Here is a 20,825-nt window from a genome sequence, read left to right on the forward strand (position 1 = left end):
ATACCTACCGACCGTTTTTTCTGAAAGAAAATAAAAAATTCTAAGTCCCTCGATCTTTTTATCGCCCCAAAAGAAAACAACGCTAATTTTAAACTCGAGGCTTATTTTTAGAATGTACTGGAAAGTGGAATCTTCTTGGCTAATTATATATGCGGGAGCATGCGCAGTAGTTATTTTCGTTTGTCAGTGTTTGAACATGGCAACACAACGCATCCTATTCAATGTTCAACGCGGAAAGTGTGACCATTTCGCGGAGAAAAAAATATTTCTAAATTTTACAGAAAGTAACACCTTTTTTGACATTAGCAATGAAATTCATCCAATGTCTAACATCGATGAAAAAAAATACACAACACAAATTTTGTGCTCGGCCACCGGCAAAAATGACTGGGAGGGGGTAGGACATTTATCGGGACTCCGGGATCGGTTGTTTTTAAGCTCGGGATTTCAGGATTTACCCTTTCGGGATCCAGGAATCCTTTTTTTCGGATTTCGGGATGTCGGGATATACTTTATTTAAATTTCGGGACCTCGGGATTTTGTTTTTTTAAGCCCGGGATTTCGGGATTAGGACCCCTCATATCCCCCCTCATGACTGGACCGAGATTGATGACAATAACACAACTGTTGGAATAATGCAATCTTTTGGAATTAAATTTATCAAATTTTCATGCCAGACCCTTCTTTAAAATGAACTTGATATTAATCCATCTGAAACTGGTCAGCCAATCTGACAACGCTTTAGACATTCTGATGAAAAGCCACAGATGCTTTGCCAAAAGAAAGTGTCCTGCCAGGTACAGTGTATATAATATATTTGTCAATCTGTAGGTTTGGGATGATGTTTGGTTCATGTTCCTATAAAGAATCTGCCCCACATCTTTTCAATTTCTTTCTCTGACAATCCCAAACTTTTGGTCCTGAAATAGGGGAATTGGGTTTATAAAGCTAATTTCCTAGGGGAAGTGCTGCCCAAACTTTTTTTAGGTTTGGACTTAGTTTTTTTTCCAGGGGTATTTTAAAAGGGGGTAAACTAAAAGTTATTTCATGGGGATTTTAAAAGGGGTAAACTAAAAGTTTATCTCAGGGAGATTTTTATTGTGGGTAATCAATCTCTTTCTATTAAATCCCAAACTTTTGTCTGGTAACTGGAAATTGAGTTTTATATATAAAAAAAAAAAAAAAAAAATAATCCCTACCTACCGTCCCTTCAAAATTTCAAGGGGGTGATCGGAAACACAACATTATTTTTTTTAGGCCTTATTGATTGGTTAGGACAATCCAAACCTAGTAAATGTCCTTCAATCCCGTAGAGTATCGGATTTGTTCTCTCTATTTTGGCAATTAGATTTTGCCTGGTCATTAATCATGCATATTCATGATATTGGTACACAGGTACAATGTAATCTATAAATAGTCGAATCTTCTGGAGTTTCGTAAACAACAACGTTAAATGATATATACTACTTCATAACGTGTGACCTCACGTGTGTGGTAAAATTTGTTGATTGATGCACATGGCTATTCTAGTAAATGAATTAATCTACAAAGAGAGAGCACTTTCCAAATTCCATTTTCATCAGCTAAGAGTCGACTAGCCCTTTTTGAAAGGCTAATGCTTGTGATTTAAATAGGCTTGAAAAAGAGTGGTGAAAGATACCAGAGCCGAGAGGGACAGTCATTTAACTCATAGATTGAAAATAAACTGACAAAGCCATGGCAAAAAAAGAAAAAGACAAACAGACAAATAATAGTAAACATGACACAACATAGAAAACTAAAGACTAAGCAACACGACCCCACCAAAAACTGAAGGTGATCTCAGGTACTCCACATGCTCCAGAAGGGTAAGCAGATCCTGCTACACATGTGGCACCCATGTTATTGCAAACCCAGTAAACACTCAGGGACACAAAAAGTAGATTTGAAAATTTCAAATGCATATATATGCAAGACTCCGATTAATGAAAAGTTGAAGAAATAAGGAACAGAAAGGGGAACCAACAAAGAAATGAATGAAGAACAGACATGAAATGAATAAATTTGGACTTTTTTGGGGTCAGTTGAGCTCAAAATGATATCCACATAAATAAATCAGAGTGAATACTGATACCCTGATTTACAATATAAATATGCATAAAATTGCTAGTTTATAATGAATTTTTTTTTAAAATCATATCACAAGACATACATGTACATATATATAAAACAATAAAACTGACTCAATTATGTATTTTTTTTCACCTTTATTTGCTTTCCCTCAATTATTTTATTCTATGATCATGATGATAACTGTATTTTAATCTTTCTGACCGATTTGTCAAAAGTCATTAAAAAGCTCATAACCTTTCATCCTTAATGTCAATTAATAATCTACCTTACTGAAACTACTCAGTCATGATACGATTACAACTTTCTACCTTAATTACATCGCCAGCAAGTCTGCTCGGAAACTCTTAATGTCACCCGTAATGACAAAAAAAGCCATTTATAGAAAAACTAGATTAATGTGAACGAAAAATACGCTGAGGGAAGATGGCCAAATTAATTAGATGAAACATATTATCTTTAAAAAAAAACAATAAATTCAATCCAGATAAGAAAATTGTTGATGAGTTTATTTCGTTCACTGATACATTAAATGGGAGTTTTTTATTCCGTTAATGGGTTTCCCCACAGATAACTATCAGGATTTTCTAACCATGCATGTATGCATTACCTTGCAGATTTTAAGCAGGATAAGATATAAAAGTTCACAGGCCATGACCTAAATAGTGTTTCTGACTTGTTATGCCTTACTTACGGCTATGTTGGACATGATTGCAGCAATTTTACAAAAAATAAATTGATTTTTTTTTAATTTCAAAGTCATGAAAGTGACAATGTTATGTTTTTGAATTGTAAGGGCAAAACAGAGCATTACAATGACATGAATGATGACTGCTGCAATTTTAAAAGAGTAAATTGATTTTTTTACATTAAAAAAAAAAAACATCAACGAGTACATATATGTATGTGATCTTCTAGATCTGTTGTTGTCTATTCTATGGTCGGGTTGGTTGTCTCTTTGACACAAACCCCAATTCCATTCTCAATTTTATATACATACATAAATAAGGTCGTTAGTTTTCTCGTTTGAATTGTTTTACATTGTCTTATCAGGGCCTTTTATAACCGACTATGCGGTATGGGCTTTGCTCATTGTTGAAGGCCGTACGGTGACCTATAGTTGTTAATGTCTGTGTCATTTTGATCTTTTGTGGATAGTTGTCTCATTGGCAATCATACCACATCTTCTTTTTTATATATGTATTTCTTATATATAGGATTGAAGGGTTGCAATGAAAAATTTAAGAATAAAGGGCATATTAGTGTGGATTGTGGTCTGAAAAGGGATCTTGATCATCATGATCATGTTCATAGATCAAAAAATAAAATAATCAAATGAAATAATAAGTAAACAAGAAAGTGTCCAAACTACACTGGTGCTCCACTTGCACTATCATTTTCTATGTTGTTTCTATGTTCAGTTGACTTTGAAATTGGGGTCAAAACTCTAATTTGGCATTGATAATTAGAAAGATCATCTTGTTATAGGGAAACATGTGTATTTAAGTTCCAAGTTAAATGGACTTATACTTCACCTTAAAATACCATGATCAAAAGCTTTAACCTGAACCGAAAAAAAAAATGCCCCTTGATTGGGCATAACAATGTATTTTTGCTGAACATATACAGAATTTTAGGTTGCTCAATTTCTTACTCTAGTAGTTAAAAAATTTTCATTGAAAGAGGATTTTCATTTGGCCAAACAAAATTGCTAAAGGCAGAACATTACAATAACATGCTATTGACATGATTGAGACAGAAGGAAGGAACCATGGAGAAAGAGAAATAGATAGAGCAGAAAAGGTACTGGGGAGCTATGGCTTCTTGGTACAACTGTAACATCATCAGCTTAAGATAAACAAGGGATGAAATACTTGCCTATAAGTAGGTGGATGTCAGGGACGTTGATCATGTTGATTGAAAATCAATGATGTTAATAACAATACAGAAACTTCATAAGAAAAAAAATTCTGGCTTTTAAGGAGGCTCTAGGGTTCAAAACTAGAGATTCTTAAGAGCCTGTGTCGCTCACCTTGGTCTATGTGCATATTAAACAAAAGACACAGGCTCCAGAGATGCAACTAATCGTAGGACCCATCGGACCTAAGGGGCAGAATTTATGCAGGTCCGGCAAAACTCGTAGCTGTGCAGGACCTGATGGCCGGCAATATTTAAGTTCGCTTGGGTCCGCCAAAACTGAAATCCCCGTCGGCCCCGGCAGAGTATTTTGTTTATAAAATTGCGATCATCTTTAATAAAAGTAAATGTCCTGTTCCCCTGCATTTTCTAACTCCGGGAACCAGTATTTCCGCCCAGTAATAGTCTATCTGTCCATCTCGCCCCGAACAATTCTCCGTATTTCCGTCATGTTTTTTGTTTTAGAAATTCGCTCTCTAGACTAAGGAAGGAGGTCTATTAAGCATAGTTGATAAGTTCAGGAAATATGTCATGGCCGATAAAATTTGTAAGTGGGTCAATAAACTACAATTGTTATGAATCACAGGTTATTTTAAAATAATAATAATATCAACAAAATCAAAATTAACGTTTGTTCAATAGCATAATTTCATTTGATTTTTGAGTGAAAATATGGGTCTGGCAGAAATTTGATGGGTCTGGCAAAACTTGGTACCCTGTAGGCCCCATTGTCTGACAGGGAAAAAAAACTGTTTGCATCTCTGCACAGATGGATTCATAACAAAACCATTAGTTACAGAGGAAAATATTTTGTTAAAATTTACAAAATTATAAAAAATTGACTATAAAGGGCAATAACTCCTTAAGGGGTCAACTGACCTTTTTGGTCATGTTTACTTGTTTGTGGATCTTACTTTGCTGAACAGTATTGCTGTTTACAGTTTATCTCTATCTATAATAATATTCAAGATAATAACCAAAAACAGCAAAATTTCCTTAAACATTTCCAATTCAGGGGCAGCAACCCAACAACAAGTTGTCAGATTCATCTGAAAATTTCAGGGCAGATAGATTTTGACTTGCAAAACAATTTAACCCCCATGTCTGAATTGATCTTAATGCTTTGGTTTCAGATTTATAAGCCAAAATCTACATTTTACCCCTATGTTCTATTTTTAGCCATGGCGGCCATCTTGGTTGGGTGGCAGGGTCACCGCACACATTTTTTTAACTAGATACCTGAATGATAATTATGGACAAGTATGGTTAAATTTGGACCAGTAGTTTTAGAGGAGAAATTTTTTGTAAAAGATTAGAAAAAATTACAAAAAATTGGTAAAGAATGACTATAAAGGGCAATAACTCCTTAAGGGGTCAATTGACCATTTTAGTCATATTACCTTATTTGTAGATCTTACTTTGCTGAACAGATGTCAGATTTGCTCTAAATGCTTTGGTTCAGAGTTATAAGCCAAAATCTACATTTTACCCCTATGTTCTATTTTTAGCCATGGCGGCCATCTTGGTTGGTTGGCCGGGTCATCAGACACTTATTTTAAACTAGATACCCCAATGATGATTGTGGCCAAGTTTGGTCTAATTTGGCCCAGTAGTTTCAGAGAAGATTTTTGTAAAAGCTAACGACGGACGCCGGGCCAGGTGAGCTGATAATAACCAAAAACGGCAAAATGTCCTTCAAATGACCAATTCAGGGGCAGCAAACCAACAATGGGTTGTCGGATTCATCTGAAAATTTCAGCGCAGAGAGATCTTGACTTAATAAAAAAGTCTTACATGTCAGATTTGCTCTAAATGCTTTGGTTTCGGAGTTATAAGCCAAAATCTACATTTTAGCCCTATGTTCTATTTTAAGCCATGGCGGCCATCTTGGTTGGTTGGCCGTGTCATGGGACATATTTTAAACTAGAATGAAGATTGTGGCCAAGTTTGGTTAAATTTTGCCCAATATTTTTATAGGAGAAGATTTTTGTAAAAGTTAACGACGACGGATGACGACGAAGACAGACACCAAGTGATGAGAAAAGCTCACTTGGCCCTTTGAGCCAGGTGAGCTAAAAATCAGCAATTTTTTGTTTTTCATTACAAACTATATTTTTTACACTATTAGTTGTTAATTTATGATATGGTGCCAAAATTAACCCCCAAAAAAAATTGTTTTGGACCCAGATGACTTTTAAGCTTCAAATTATCTCCCTTTGATGAAAAATACCATTTTTTTGCATTATAACAAAAATATCTTTTTTATATCATTGGTGTCAGACCTATATTTGTTATTACTATTATCAAATAGGCTGTACTTAAACTAAACTTTTGTAAAATTTAAGCGATTTCTGTAATTCAGTTCTTTTTTTATTTTGATATTACTGTTTTTTCTCCTATTAGTTAAACAGAAAAAAAGAAAGTTAACAAAAATGCACGCTTCTTTCAAAGGCAGATTGTGAGCTTAAATGAACCGTGACCCCATATTTTTTTCATCTTTCTTTTCTTTCTATTAACATGATTAAAGGATAAAATTTATTTATTATTATAAAAAAAATTGCAAAATCCTACTTAAAAAAAAATATATTTATAGTGCGCACTGGTTTAATCCATGCGTCATTCGGTCCAGCGTTGTCTTATTTTTTATATTCAAATACGGCGATTAGTTATTCTTTTTATTACATTGGCAAATGCCTTTTTTATGAAATTAATGTAGAAAATGTAAGGAACTATATCTTTTTCCTACGCATTGACAATTTGTTTTGATCCAACGTTATTGATCGTCTTGACAACGCCTATTGTTGTATGACGTCAGAGAGTGAAATAACCACGTTTATTTCACATGTGAAATTATCGGTTTTTATTTAATTGGGAAATCAATGTAATTGACATCTTCGCTAGCCAAGGGTTACGATCCACTCTCGCTCTCTTCAGCCCTTGGCGGATTGAGATAAAATTTCGGAGACACAGGGTAAGGGTTTTTATTGGTTGCAGTCGAAACTCGCTGCATCCAATCAAAAAGCGCCTTTAATATGATCACGTGAAAATTTAGAAAGTGTTTGTAAACAATTGCCACGTGTTTATTGTGCAACAAGTCTTTACACCCCTATACATACGACTATATTTAGTGACAACTTGAATGTTTTTAATCAACTAATAGAAGTTCCTGTGTATGTTTCATGCACAAATGCATGAATGTTGACGTAAATTTTCGTTTCCGGCTTTACCAAGTGTGTAGAATCTAGACACTACCGTGTTTTTACCTCAAAATTGAAGAGTTCAAGTGCTACCATTGGTCAAGAATAATGTATTCGGAATGGGCGTGACTTTAATATTCCGACAGATGGCGCAACATTGTTTTCACAAATGTTGGCTCAATCCGCCAAGGGTGAAGAGAGCGAGAGTGGATCGTAACCCTTGGCTAGCGAAGATGTGTAATTGATTGCAACCAATGTAATAAATATATTTATACCCGCAAGCCCCCTCAAGTGTATTGAGCATGTTAAGATGTTGGTTACATTAATAATTCAAAAAAACCAGCAACTTGTTAATTTTCATTAAAGCTTTACCATGTTCATGATGTTTACAAGTTTAATAAAAAAAAACAATATATGTGTTCAGATAAGGGTGAAGGTTTGTACCTATTTCAATGTTTTTAAACTGCTGCATTTGCTTGCACCAGTCCTAAGTCAGGAATCTGATGTTCAGTAGTTATAGTTTGTTATCAGTGTCTTTCATAAATGTTTCTCTTTTCTTGTTTTTTATATGAATTAGACTGTTGGTTTTCCTGTTTGGATTGTTTACACCAGTCATTTTAGGGGCACTTTATAGCTGGAGCAGTATTGCAAGGCTAGTTTTGAACAACCTTGACTACCCAGGAGGGGGTTCCAATCCCCCCCCCCCCCCCCATCTTCCACTGCTTTCATTGAAATTCATTGAAAAGCTTAACTCTGGTTAAACGTTTTCATACTTGCTGTTGCTGAATGTACAAATTCGCATTTCCACATTCAAAGGGATACAACTCTAACATATAACAAACTCGTTCTTTGTTCTTATTCCCCGGTACAAATCCATCTCAGACCAAGATAGTATATGCAGGTCATTACTTGATAAAGTGAAATTTACATGTACAATGAGCTATATAGGCAAGAAGAAAAACATGCATGGACCACAAATGATGTTTTGCAAGGGTTATAATTTCTCTTTTGGCGGCAAAATTTTTGCATCAGAAACCGGCACCTTCAAATCTATAGAAGGACTTAACAAAAATATTCTTAATTGCTTAGTTAGAGAGTGTACCATGTATAATATATGGACATCCATTACGAAAGCAGACACATTTATCTATTCGTTTACATCTCATACGCCAGTTGCTGAATTTTCCATCCGGATGCATCAAAAGGATGATAAATTTCAGAGTTACGAAAAGGAAATGAATTAAATTCCGTGATATAAGGAAAAGTCTATTCTCAAAATACACTTGAAATATAGATATTTTTATTTTCATTACTTTTAATACAGGACAGAAAGTCTCAGGTAAAAAAATTACAGTCACAATTATGCAACATGAGAAAAACGTCTACTAAGAAACCGGGACATGATATTACAATTTATTGGGCTATATGACGACTATATATCTCTGTATGTAAGAAATTTCCAAGTTCGTGCAGGTTAATGTTGAGGCAGTGGCTATTTTGCCGGCTCTGATTACAGAAACTTAATTCAAGCCGGCAAAATAGCATATTTTGCCGGCTTGAATTAAGATATTTTAATCAGTGCCACTGCCTTATATTAATTTATAGTTGAAGATTTATCTAAGGATCTCCATATACAGTCTTCAAAGATTTTTATTGTGAGACAAACTATACAGTTGAAATCCTTGCAGTCTTGGAAACTTAGGTGGTCCGCTCCGGTCATGCTTCAGTGATTCTCGATAATTATTAACTACTCGGACAAAATGGAAAGATACAACTCGGTTCAACTTGATTTAAAGACAACTATGACCACTTTAAACGACAAATTAAACCAGTTTGAAAGACAATATAATGAACTCAGATATTTACAAAATGTTATTTGCAATTTACTATGATGAAGTTTCTAATTTAAAGTTAGATTCTTTATAAAGTACAAATTACACCCATAACACATCGCTCACTTATCCACTATGAATGAATGAATGAATGAATTTATTTATTTGCAAAAAGCATTTACATGCTATGGCAATCAAAACATATATTACATATATGACACAATAATAAACAGCAGAAAACAACACATCATACAAAGTTAAGTAAGAATTTATGATATAGTCACTTCGGTTTAATAGTTGCATTGTATGCAGCAATCCTTTGTCATGGAAACCTTGATTGGTATATATATATGCCACACGTTTATGTCTGCGCTGCTGGAAATTTGCCACATATAAATCATACCTGCCACCTGTCGACCACTATTTGCGGGGGGGGGGGGGGGGGGGGGTTCCCCCATGGAGGCTCCCAAATTGAAATTTTGAAAGAGCAATTTTGTCCACAATTTAAACAAAACAATTAATTTTACAATGACTTTAGGCTTATAAAAGTACGAAGAAGCCAAAAAAACAACATTAAAATGTTTTTGCATGCCCCCTTGAAGTTTTTTTAGGAGTATGACAGCCATATTGCACGCAAAACGCCCATGGGCATTTTGAAAAGTTGGCAGGTATGATAAATATAGAAATAGAAAGTTCAGAATTTGATAGCTGAAAAAAAAACACTTGTTGTAAAGATTTGTTTTCAACAGCCCTGCGTCACGGTCAATTTCAAGCTGTCATGCAGTCAAGAAATGAGACATGTATCTGAGATCATATCCTCTTAGTTCAAGTTCGATGAAATACCGGGATGCATTCAACACAGTCATCAAATTATATATATAGTTAATGAAAGCACATCATCTATATAGTGGAACGTAAAGTTTTATGAAAATGATAGCTTTTCTCAAATATAAACAATATTTTTTAACCCAAACCGCTAAATAGAGAAAAAAAAATGCAGAAAGAAATAAAATTTCGAACAAGAGAAATTATTGCCAAAAAATAAAGAATAGAGAAAAATGAGGTGTCAGAATATAAAACATAGAGAAATGGAATAAAAATTAACGAGTAAAGAAATGAGGAACCCCATCAAGACCCTCAACTAAGAACATAATATTTTTGATAAAGGAGTAGGTTCAGTAAGACCCTTTTTTGGCCCCAAAATATAGCAGTTTTACAAAATTGTTAAAATATAATCTTTTAGCTATTTATTGGAAAGTAGAATGGCTAAATTACTGAAATCTTCACAATTTTAGTATTTTACTTAAATTTTAGACTGTTTCCGTCTTAAATGAAAGTGGCCGCATTCGTGTTCATTCATAATGTTGAAATGTAAGTTGTATTTGATAATAATACATAACATATATAAAGGTTGAGGATGAACACGGATCCGGCCACTTTCATTTTTGACATTGTCAAAAAAACATCTGAAAAGTGACGATTTTTTGCATATTTGATAGATTTTTCATAATTACGCCTTCGTGAATCGAAGCGTTTTTTAATGACGTAATCAGTTAAAATCTTTCACCTAAACTAATTGAATCAATTGAAATAGACACTCAAGTGTTTAAAAAGTTTTCAAAATATTTCGTTAGATGAACCTGAAATTTGAGGCCAAAATCGGCCCTTATCGGACTTACTCAATTTGTTATTTTGTTTCCTGTATTCTTGATTTGTGTTGTTTTTGTTTTATTATAAAGTAAAATGCTGTTGTTTTTTCTTAAAAATTGGTATGAAATGAATGCAAGTGACGGACGGATCTCATTGAGCCACAATCAAAATTATAATGGAAATGAGCAATATTTGAATCCTGGTAGCTATAAATAAATGAGTCTTTATATACAGATTAGGTCTTTAAAAGAAAGGTATATACCTACATATTACACAAAAAATCCTTTCAAATTGAAATTTACTGGTCTATTATCACACTGTAACGTGCCAATGCTAACAAAAGTGTGCATGTTTCTAAGACATATTGAAAAAAAATATTTTCATAACTCATAGCATGTTACAATAACTTCATATCCACGTTGCAATTATGAATTTTGCAAACAAATCAACCAACTAATATGGTATATTTCAATTTTGTTGTATGATATCACTTATTTATCTATTGTGTGTCTTGCTTGTAAATGTATAAGTATACATGTAATTGTTAATGTGTAATTGTTAAATATCCTATTGTAGCACCATACGTGTGCCTAAGTTGAAATACATTGTCTTGTCTTGTCTTATTATTTTGATATTGTATGTGTAAGAACATTGTTAAAAAATTTAGAAACTTTCACTTTGAAAAAATTATAATAAGTGGAAAAAGTGGGGCCCATTCTCAGATCAAATGAAACATGTATAATTAATTCCCATTTTGAATCCAACTTAGCATAAAACACAAATTAACAGAGATTATCTCTATAGTGAGATGAAATCCTTTTGTGAACAAACTTGCTACCAATTTTACAACTGAAAGTTTCATGTTCGAAAGAAGTCTATCACACATACTACTTTAAAAGGTTTAAATGATTTAACTATCACGTGGTATACATGTATGTCATCGGATGTCATCGGATGATGATATGTTGTTGCATATTTCTATGATTAAAATATTACGTGTCGTTTTTCTTAGATGTATTATCAGCACTCGGTCAATATCAGCCTTCGAGCCTTCGGCCTAAGGCATACACCTGATACATTGTATGAAAAGTACCATATAATAATCTGATAGTTTCATCTTTCCTATTTTTCTAAAAAGAACTATGAGGTTTAGTATAAAAGGAAAAGTGTCATTTATATCTAAAATTTTCAAGATGTAGTAGATGTTTTGTGGTTCATGATTTGTAATAAAATCTCATTTAAGTCTATTTTTCTGTCATCAAATTGATATGTTATCACACGCACTTGTCTAATTATGATACAAGTGCCTGTGTATATTATCACTGCTTCTGAACGTCAATATGAATAGCCATTCTGTTCTTTCTTGCCTTTTTCTCTGTGTAATTGTCAAATTCGTAAATTTTTGGTGATCAATGAAAAACACTTCAATGTAAACTCTGTATTAACGAAAAAAAATTATTACACGGTACCAGGCTTTTCGGTATCACAAACTATAGTCAAAACATTTACTAAATTTTATCATCGGTACAAGGACACTTTTCATGCTACGGGTTATGTTCTTCTCATATATTTTATGATGATATGATACTAAACCCCTAACGGGAGGGATTGTGCTTGATTTTCTTCTAATGAAGAAAAAAAACCCACTTTAATTGAGGTCTGGAGCTTGCATGTCAGTAACTGCTAATAATCCCTTGTTAATTTATGTATTATTGTCATTTTCTTAGTTTCTTTTGTTACCTTTTCTGACATCGTACTCGGACTTCTTTTAAATTGAGTTTTACTGTGCGGTATATATGTATAAAAAAATATCACTATATTTTATGGCTTATTCTATTGCATTGTCTTTTCTTGTTTAATAGCCAAACCCTGAGCTTTTTGCTGATAATTGATACAACACTTCGATGTAAATACTCTAATGATTATATAAAAATATCAATCCTGTGTATGGTGTATTTTTTTATGTATTTTTTTGTTGTTGTTTTATTTGCCAAATTGTGATAAACACCTCTATGTAATTATTAAGGTAGCACAATACAAAGATTTTATACCTCCAATTTCCCGTTTTAAAATGCTGTATCTTTCCTTATAATGCTTGAAAATTTATAATAGTGGTATTAATGGATCATAGTTAACAGATTACTCTTTCAAATTATTGCAATGTAAGTATTATACACACATTATGTAGTCAATTATAATGTTAACTGTGTCTACAAAATTTCCACTTTCAATCGAAATTAGCTTCTTCGTGGATATCCCGAAAGTGTTCATTTTATCATATGTTGTTCCTAGAGCCATTATCTACAAAAGGAATTCTCAGATTTTGGATAGAATGAATAGGTCAAATTTTACACAGTATCAAATATTATCTACTTTTATGTGTTAAGGATGTTTACACAAATTAGAGATTTACGAGAGCATGAAATACGATAGCGATAATTTGAGACACCCTTTTGTAGCTCCTGCTGTGTTGATTAAGTTTTCGTTAAAATTTCATGTATAGTTATAGAGATGAAAGAGCTAAATTCATTCAAGTAAACTGACTAAGATTTTGCCATTATTTGCATTATAATTGATTACAAAATGATTTCATAACACAAATATTGCATTAATGTAAAAGAATAATCTTTTATCTATATATATATATACCTCTTTTATTAATTTATATGCAGTCTTAAGAAAGCAACAGCATTTTAAAGGTTGGAGATTGGAATTAAAAAATATTTGTATTAATTATTTGTGCTACCTTAAACATATAAAAAAGAATATCATCAGCTTGGTAGTTCATTCTTTTTTTTCATGGTTTTTTTGTTTTTGGTTTAATTACCAAATTCTGAACTTTTGGCTGATACATGATGAACACTTCAATGTAAACATAATGTCATTCAATTATATAAAAATATCAATAGCTTGGTGGTTTAATATTTTTCATAGGTTTTGTTTTGAATTTAATTAACAAATTCTTAACTTTTGGCTGACACTTGATATACATATCACTTCTATGTAAATATTCAAATTCATAATTGAAATCTGTTACTAGCTTTATACAGTTTGAAAGAAAGAAATTATAAATATGCATTTTATGTTGTACAGTCTGTTGCATAGCCAACTAAGCATGAACAACTTGAATGTAAACATTGATTTTTAAGTTTTATATGACAATGGATTTTATACCAGTCGGCCGCAAAATAGTAAGTTGGATATATTTCTAACGCAATTTATAATTCCCAAGGTTCATTTTTAAAGTGAAAATGATTTGATAAGCTTAACATGTCCTTTTGTAAATATTAGATTTATATAAAACGGCAATTTTAAATAATGATCAATAATGTCGGATAGAATGTCACGCTTCTCAACTCCTGATCAAGTAAGCGTTTATTTCAGTAGGTTGCAGCTCACTAAGAAATACTTCACGAGGGTCTATGATTAGGGTCTTTCAATTCTGTATTCTTTACTTTTAGCCAATTTTATCTATTCTTTAAACAAAATCCCATTCCTCTCTGATTTCTATTCTCTGAATTGTTTATCTAGTTATGTCCCCTTGTGAAAATTTGATTACTATTTATAACTGACGATTTTAAATAATGTTGATAGAATGACACACTTCTCGACTCGGTTCAGAGCGTGTTATTGTAATAGGAAACAGCTCACTGGGAGATAATTCCTGAGGGTCTAGAGGTCCGACACCAAAGTTATCGTCATAGTCCCTAGTGTGGATAGTGTGTTACTTTCCACTTCTTTTTTTTTATATACCATTCCAAATTTATTTAAGGAAAGACTGTAATATTTTTTCGGTCTATGAAGAAATAACTTAAAAACCTTTTATTTTCATATTGATTTAACTTTCGTATGAATTTTGATTTTGAATAAATGATCAAATATTAATTCATCTGATGAAAAAGTATATTCAACGCGAAAAACGTCCCAGTTAATACGTACATTTGAAAGTGAACTTATTGTGGTAATACCGTTTGAAGTACAATTGGTTTTGGTACCCATAACATAAGTTTTCTCTCTCGGAATACAAATTTTTAAACAGAATAATTACTGTATTTTGTTTCTGTAAATATGTGCAAAATTGACTTTTTAAAAACTGATATTCAGTGATTTAAAGCATTGAGTCAGTGAATATCTGTTTTTCAAAAGTCAATAAAAACGACAAATGCATCCAATCAACAGTAATTGTTTAGGTGTCAGACCACCAATTGAGTAGGCCTACTCAGACAAAAATAGTGCATTTGATGTCATTGTTTACTTAAATTAACCAACAAATTTGCAGAAATGAAACTTTTGGTGAAAGGGAACGGAAGCCGATAAGGGCCATTAAAAAAAAAATATGTCGTAATTACGACATAGCATGTCGTAATAACGACATCACTATGTCGTAATTTCAAAATAACATGTCGTTTAACGACATCGCTATGTCGTAATTTCGACATATTAGTTAATTGAGACAATACTATGTCATAATACCTATAGGTCATCATAATGTATTCAATAATAAGAAAAAAAAAAGAAAAAAAAAACCCGCATAGTCAGCTATAAAAGAGGGACGAAATATACCAGAGGGAGAATCCCCGAAATGACAGATGTTTAACAATTTTATTCAAACGAGAAAAATAACGGGTTTGATAATGTACAAAGACCGAAAAACAAATATGTAACACAGCAACAAACGACAACCACTGAATTACAGACTCTGGACCGCCATGTGATAATAACGACAACCTTAGAGTTTAACTTTTCACTTTTTGAAGAAATAGGAAATTCAAAATGGTCGCCAGTAAAGGCACAGTTTGTAGCGTAAACAAATTCATCTTTTTTTTTTTAGAGAATCATGAACACTATATGCAATCAAGCTTAATTTAAGTTATTTACTTGCACCTCGAGACTTGCATATACTAGAAATTTATTTTATAATCCAGTCAAATGAGACCCAGTTGAATAGGGAAGAAATTCAAGCTCCTTGGAGCCTCTAATTATGTTTGGCATGTACAGATTTGTGTAAAGTATGAAGTCCTCCATTTCCATATCAGGTTCTGAATAAGATGAATTTTAAGCTTTTCCCAATAAAGACTAATATGTTAAGCTTTAGACTCATAGTGCTCAGACCCACGGACCTCTGTACCTTCATTTGTACACAATTGAATCTTAATGTACTACTGAGACTTGATGCAAATTATAACTGCTTTGCTATTGTTGGTTCTTAGTGAGATTCTTCAAGCGTCCTCCCCATTGAAACCTTATTTAAACTTTTGTACCCCAAGTTCTTTTAACCACTGTTCCCCAGGACAACTAATCCTACAAACTTAGGAGGAGGGTTTGGATCCCGCTTACATGTTCAACCCCGCCACATTCTTTATGTATGTGTCTGTCCCAAGTCTTTAATTGTAGTAGCCTTGGAAATTGTCAATTTTACGAAGTTTGTAACTTATCTATTTATCTCTTGGAAATTTTGCTGCATTTTTATGCCCTCGCCGTAGCGGAGGGGCATTTAGTTTTACCCTTGTCCATCTGTACGTCCGCCCGTCCTTCCGTACGTCTCAAATTTTGTTTTCGTTCTCCAACTTTAGTTTGCCTCAACCAAATGTTTTGAAACTCATACACAATGCTTATAACTAAAAAACACAGATCAAGTTTGAATTTTTAGAGGGGTCACGTGAGCCGTTCTAGAGTTATGTCCCATTACTAATGGAACAATGTATGCCCCTTTACAAATGAGAAAAAAATATGCCCCTTTACAAATGGAACAATTGTGAAGTTTTTGTTTCCGTTCTCTTTTTAGTTTGCCTAAAACAAGTGTTATGAAACTTATACACAATGCTAATTACCACAAAACGCAAATCGAGTTTGAATGTTGGGGATGTCACTTTTACTGTTCTAGAGTTATTCCCCTTTACAAATGAAAAAAACCCAGAATTTTTTGTTTCTGTTCTCTAACTTAAGTTTGCCTCAACCAAATGTTATGAAACTTATACACAATACTTGTTACCACAAAACTCATACCAAGATCAAATTTCCCAACATGATATAGGTGAGTGAAGTGTTTGATCGTTTTGTAATCAATTAATCCTTCAAAATTTTACTTTATTTGTAGGTGCAATATATATACCAGTCCGTCATTATAAAGGGGAAAGAAAAAGGCAGCGCGGGTTAAAGATGTTCGACGCCCCTCCAATCAACACTAAGACTTTTAGAATTTCGCGTGAAAATGTACAACTGGCCTGCATTGTTTGTACTTTAGGTTTAGGAATTCTAGTTATCATCGATTATCTATTGAAATTCTTTAAGTATGACCACAGAAGTTCTAATAGTTTGTTCCTTGCTTTTTTTATCGGATTTTTTCATTATAGCTTTGGGTCTGTGGCCTGGCTAAAATCAACATATCAACTACATGGAATAAGTGAATTCTATTTTGATGTCTATACATTCCCCGTCGTGTGTTTCTTTTTTACATTCGCCGTGATATGCACCAAAGAATATACAGGAGATTTCCGGAAAACAACATTTGCATACGTAGTTTACATTTCCATATTTTTGCTAGCAGTTTTGGGAATCGGGGTTGTTCGAAACTCCAGTAACCAACATGTACACGATGATGTTATACTGAACACATCTGACAAGTTTTTTAATGAAGACCTTCGTAAATGTGGGATGTATGCCGATATGTTCACAATATTTGTCTTGAAATGTTATACTTCATGCTTTTATTACGTTTTTGAGTATGTGTTTATCTATGCTCCTTTCACGGCGATCCTGCTCTGGAATATAAAGGAAAGTGTGCTCAGCGGTCAACAAGGTAAATTGATGTTGTTGTTTTTATTTATAACATATGTTTCTTTATATTTTTGCTGCTGTAAATAAGCTGTTATACATTATTTAATAAGACGGAAACTTAACAAAAATTCAAGGTCAGCGTACTACAAATGTTCATTGAGCAATATGTAAAATATTAAATTCCCAAATTCCCGACAGAGAAAATTCAATTTTGTCTAGCTACTACAAAGTTCTGCCGTGAAGCGGCCATCACACAACACCTTACCTACCACGTGCACGAAAGAGCAATATGCATTTTTATACATTTCGGTCAGGACATTAGTAGTTTCAAAGTCAAGTTGGTCAGGTCAAGTTTTTATAAATATTTTTTTTTTTAATTTTATTTATTAAATATAAGTTCTCATCTTGCTTGATTCCAAATTTCAAGTAAATCCTTCCAATAGCAAAAAAGTATTTAGCATTTTCATTTCCGTCAGGACACTGTCAGGACATTGTCAGGACATTAGTGTAACCCTTTAAGAAGACCACGTATAAATGTAAAAAAAATAAATAAACAATTGTCACATGATGATGAAAAAACACATCTTTATCAAAACATTAGACGATGTTTAGTGAAAATTTTAAAGTTCCTATTTACTTTATTGAAGTTCCTGGCTATGTTTCTTGTGCAAATGTTGGAATTTCATGATATGTTGTCGGTTCCTGAGGATCGGAGTGGATCGTAACCCTTGGCTAGCGAAGATGACGGCTTTCAACAATGAAAGAAAATATAATTTCGCATGGCAAGTTTAACAGATAAGAAAATACTATTCTGGCAAAGGCAAAAACAAAAAAAAACTCCTATGAAACCAATTTGTATCGCTATGATGTGTCATATAACCATATACAGTGAAACCTGTTTAAACCGAATCTCTTCGGGACTTAAAATTTATTTCGGTTTTGGCCGATGTTCGGTTTTATCAGGTTCACAACGCACATTATTTGACATAACGGTGCTTACGAACATATTTGGTTTATACAGGTTTTCGGTTTATACAGAATTCGGTTTAGTCAGATTTCACTGTATAGTTTTTTTTTCAAAATTTCAGCAATACATGTCTTCCACATGCATCTGTTCCATCTTTCCTATAGTTATTCTAATTTGTTTTGCAGGTCAGCATCACCAACTGTGTTTCACGTGTGACAGTACAATTAGGTTACAGCGATATATCTTAATGTTCATGATGTTTGTTATTTGGATAGTGCGGCCAACTTTCTGGATTTTTAACTTTTATTGCACTGTATTGCCACAAGATATTATTCCATGCATGACATTGTGTATCGTGTATCCTCTTTTACTATCGTATTTTCTGTACAATTTTCTTTATCAGGAGGATTGCCTTTACCATCGCTGCAAACACAGATTATATGATTTTCATGATCCCGAAAAGGAAAAAACGCTTTTAATGTAACAATAATCAGCATATTTGTTGGAATTAAGTAATTTTTGATCAGATGTTGTATTTTTACATTACATGAAATACTACGTGTAAACAAAGAAAGCCAATACTAAAATATCACGCCATGTAAACCTGATCACGGAATAATTTAATTAAGGTCGAGGTTATTGAGAAGTCAAATCATCTTAAACTCATTGAAAAAATAGTATAAAGAACGATTCATATTAATTCTGAAATTTAAAACCGACGAGTCGAAAGTGAATTATATGCCGTATGATGTATACTACTGACATAAACTTCTGAAAATGAGGTTACATACCGAATATTGTTGACCCTCTATGCAAATTTACCGGAGAAAATACCTCATAAAAAACTTAAGCAAAGTGGCATTAGATAAAAAGGGAAATTCAAACCTTAACCGTCGAATAGAAAATGCTTGGCAAAGAATTAGGCCTCTCATGTGGGTTTCCAAGTTATCATATAATCACAATTGTTTTTCAAAATGAATATAATCACATAATCTTCAATTATTATTTATAACAAGATAATCAAATAATAAAAAAAACAGTTCTAGATTATCAAATAATCATGAAATGGTTGTTCTGGTAATCAAATAAATACTACACAAACGATCGCGTAATCACATAAGCCAAAATACTCACGAGGAGGCTCAAGGATGAAAGACGTAGAAAAGACAAACACACTATTTTCCAAAACAACAGCGACGTTGCTTTACTATTAAAATTGTCGTTAACGTTGCGTATAGCAAGGAGGACGTTACCACTGATCCAGAATTACAGCATAATGCTTTGAGTGTGCGGGTAAAGGTAAAATCTTTGGTTAGATTGCTTGTTAGCTGAACCGTGAATTTATTATTACATAAGGTATACTACCCTCCTTTCGGAGTAGTCTACTCCTACAGGCTGATATATTGGCTATCTGTTGGACAAGTCTACCTTTAAAGGAGGGTAGTTTATCTAACCTAATAATTTACTAATTTTTTTGAAATGAAACAGAATTTGCTGTAGTAAATTATTTTAGTGACCATTTGTTTTAATTGAAAATCCTGTATTTCGTCGAATTTTGTATGAAGTGTCAATATCCCGGTTAATTTGCGGTAACCAGGTATTAGGCTTAGACAATCAGGGGGTATCTGTGATTTAGTTGGATTCAAAGACCAAAAGCCAAACAATAATGCACAACGCACAACTTAGAAAACTAAAGACTGAACAACACGAACTACGATCTGATTAAAATGGTTATGGCGTGCCATTCACGTGTCATTCATAGACCTATTGCTTTACTATGATGAGGGCCCTCATGGGGTTTTTGATTATGTGATTACTTGGCCGTTTTTTTAATGATTATTTGATTATTTAGCCAAATATTTCATGATTATTTGATTACCTAGGACTGTATTTTTAGTTTCTGATTATTTGATTACTAAAGATAAGCAAATATTTAATGATTATGTGATTATATTGGCAAAAAAATGGTGATTATGTGATTACTAGGACCCCCCCATGAGGGGCCTCATTTGCATTCCAATGATTAGAAATTCATAATTTGATGATGCCATATTTTTCTGACTGCAGTTATTATTGACAAGTTGTGCCGTGGGCAGCACTTTTCTGAAAATAGATCAGAAGGATTTAAATTTGAACGTATAAGCCGACAAAAGCATATCATTAATTTTTAATTGAAACAGAAATGTCCTTATCAAATGGCAAAATCAAAAACTAACACTTCAAACTGCAGATGCACAAAAATCTATGTGAATGACACAGGCTCTTAAGAGCCTTTAGCTAATTTATACCCTTACAATTTCGTACTTCATGGAATATTTATATCTGTGCCATTTTGTACCTCGTGGACTATTTATATGCATGTCATTTCGTACAGAT

At 33.1% G+C, this 20,825-nt stretch overlaps 2 protein-coding genes and 1 long non-coding RNA gene across 3 annotated transcripts in view; 2 read left to right on the forward strand and 1 right to left on the reverse strand.

Annotated features, from left to right (window-relative positions):
* The window catches only part of LOC139503471 (mitogen-activated protein kinase kinase kinase 13-like), a 92,462-nt gene extending 84,021 nt beyond the window's left edge, over positions 1-8,441 (reverse strand). The window contains exon 1 of the mRNA XM_071293250.1: positions 8,326-8,441. The gene's annotated coding sequence lies outside the window, so the exon portion shown is untranslated. The remainder of the gene's footprint in view (positions 1-8,325) is intronic.
* The window catches only part of LOC139503477 (uncharacterized), a 210,555-nt gene that overhangs the window by 124,701 nt on the left and 65,029 nt on the right, over positions 1-20,825 (forward strand). The gene's annotated exons all lie outside the window — the stretch shown is intronic.
* Positions 13,783-19,553, forward strand: LOC139502657 (uncharacterized). The gene is made up of 3 exons (XR_011658908.1): positions 13,783-13,896; positions 16,803-17,504; positions 18,635-19,553. It is a non-coding gene; the product is annotated as an uncharacterized lncRNA (long non-coding RNA).

The sequence above is a fragment of the Mytilus edulis genome, chromosome 14 (genome assembly GCF_963676685.1).
Source record: "Mytilus edulis chromosome 14, xbMytEdul2.2, whole genome shotgun sequence".
In the NCBI taxonomy this organism is placed as follows: Eukaryota; Metazoa; Mollusca; class Bivalvia; order Mytilida; family Mytilidae; genus Mytilus; species Mytilus edulis.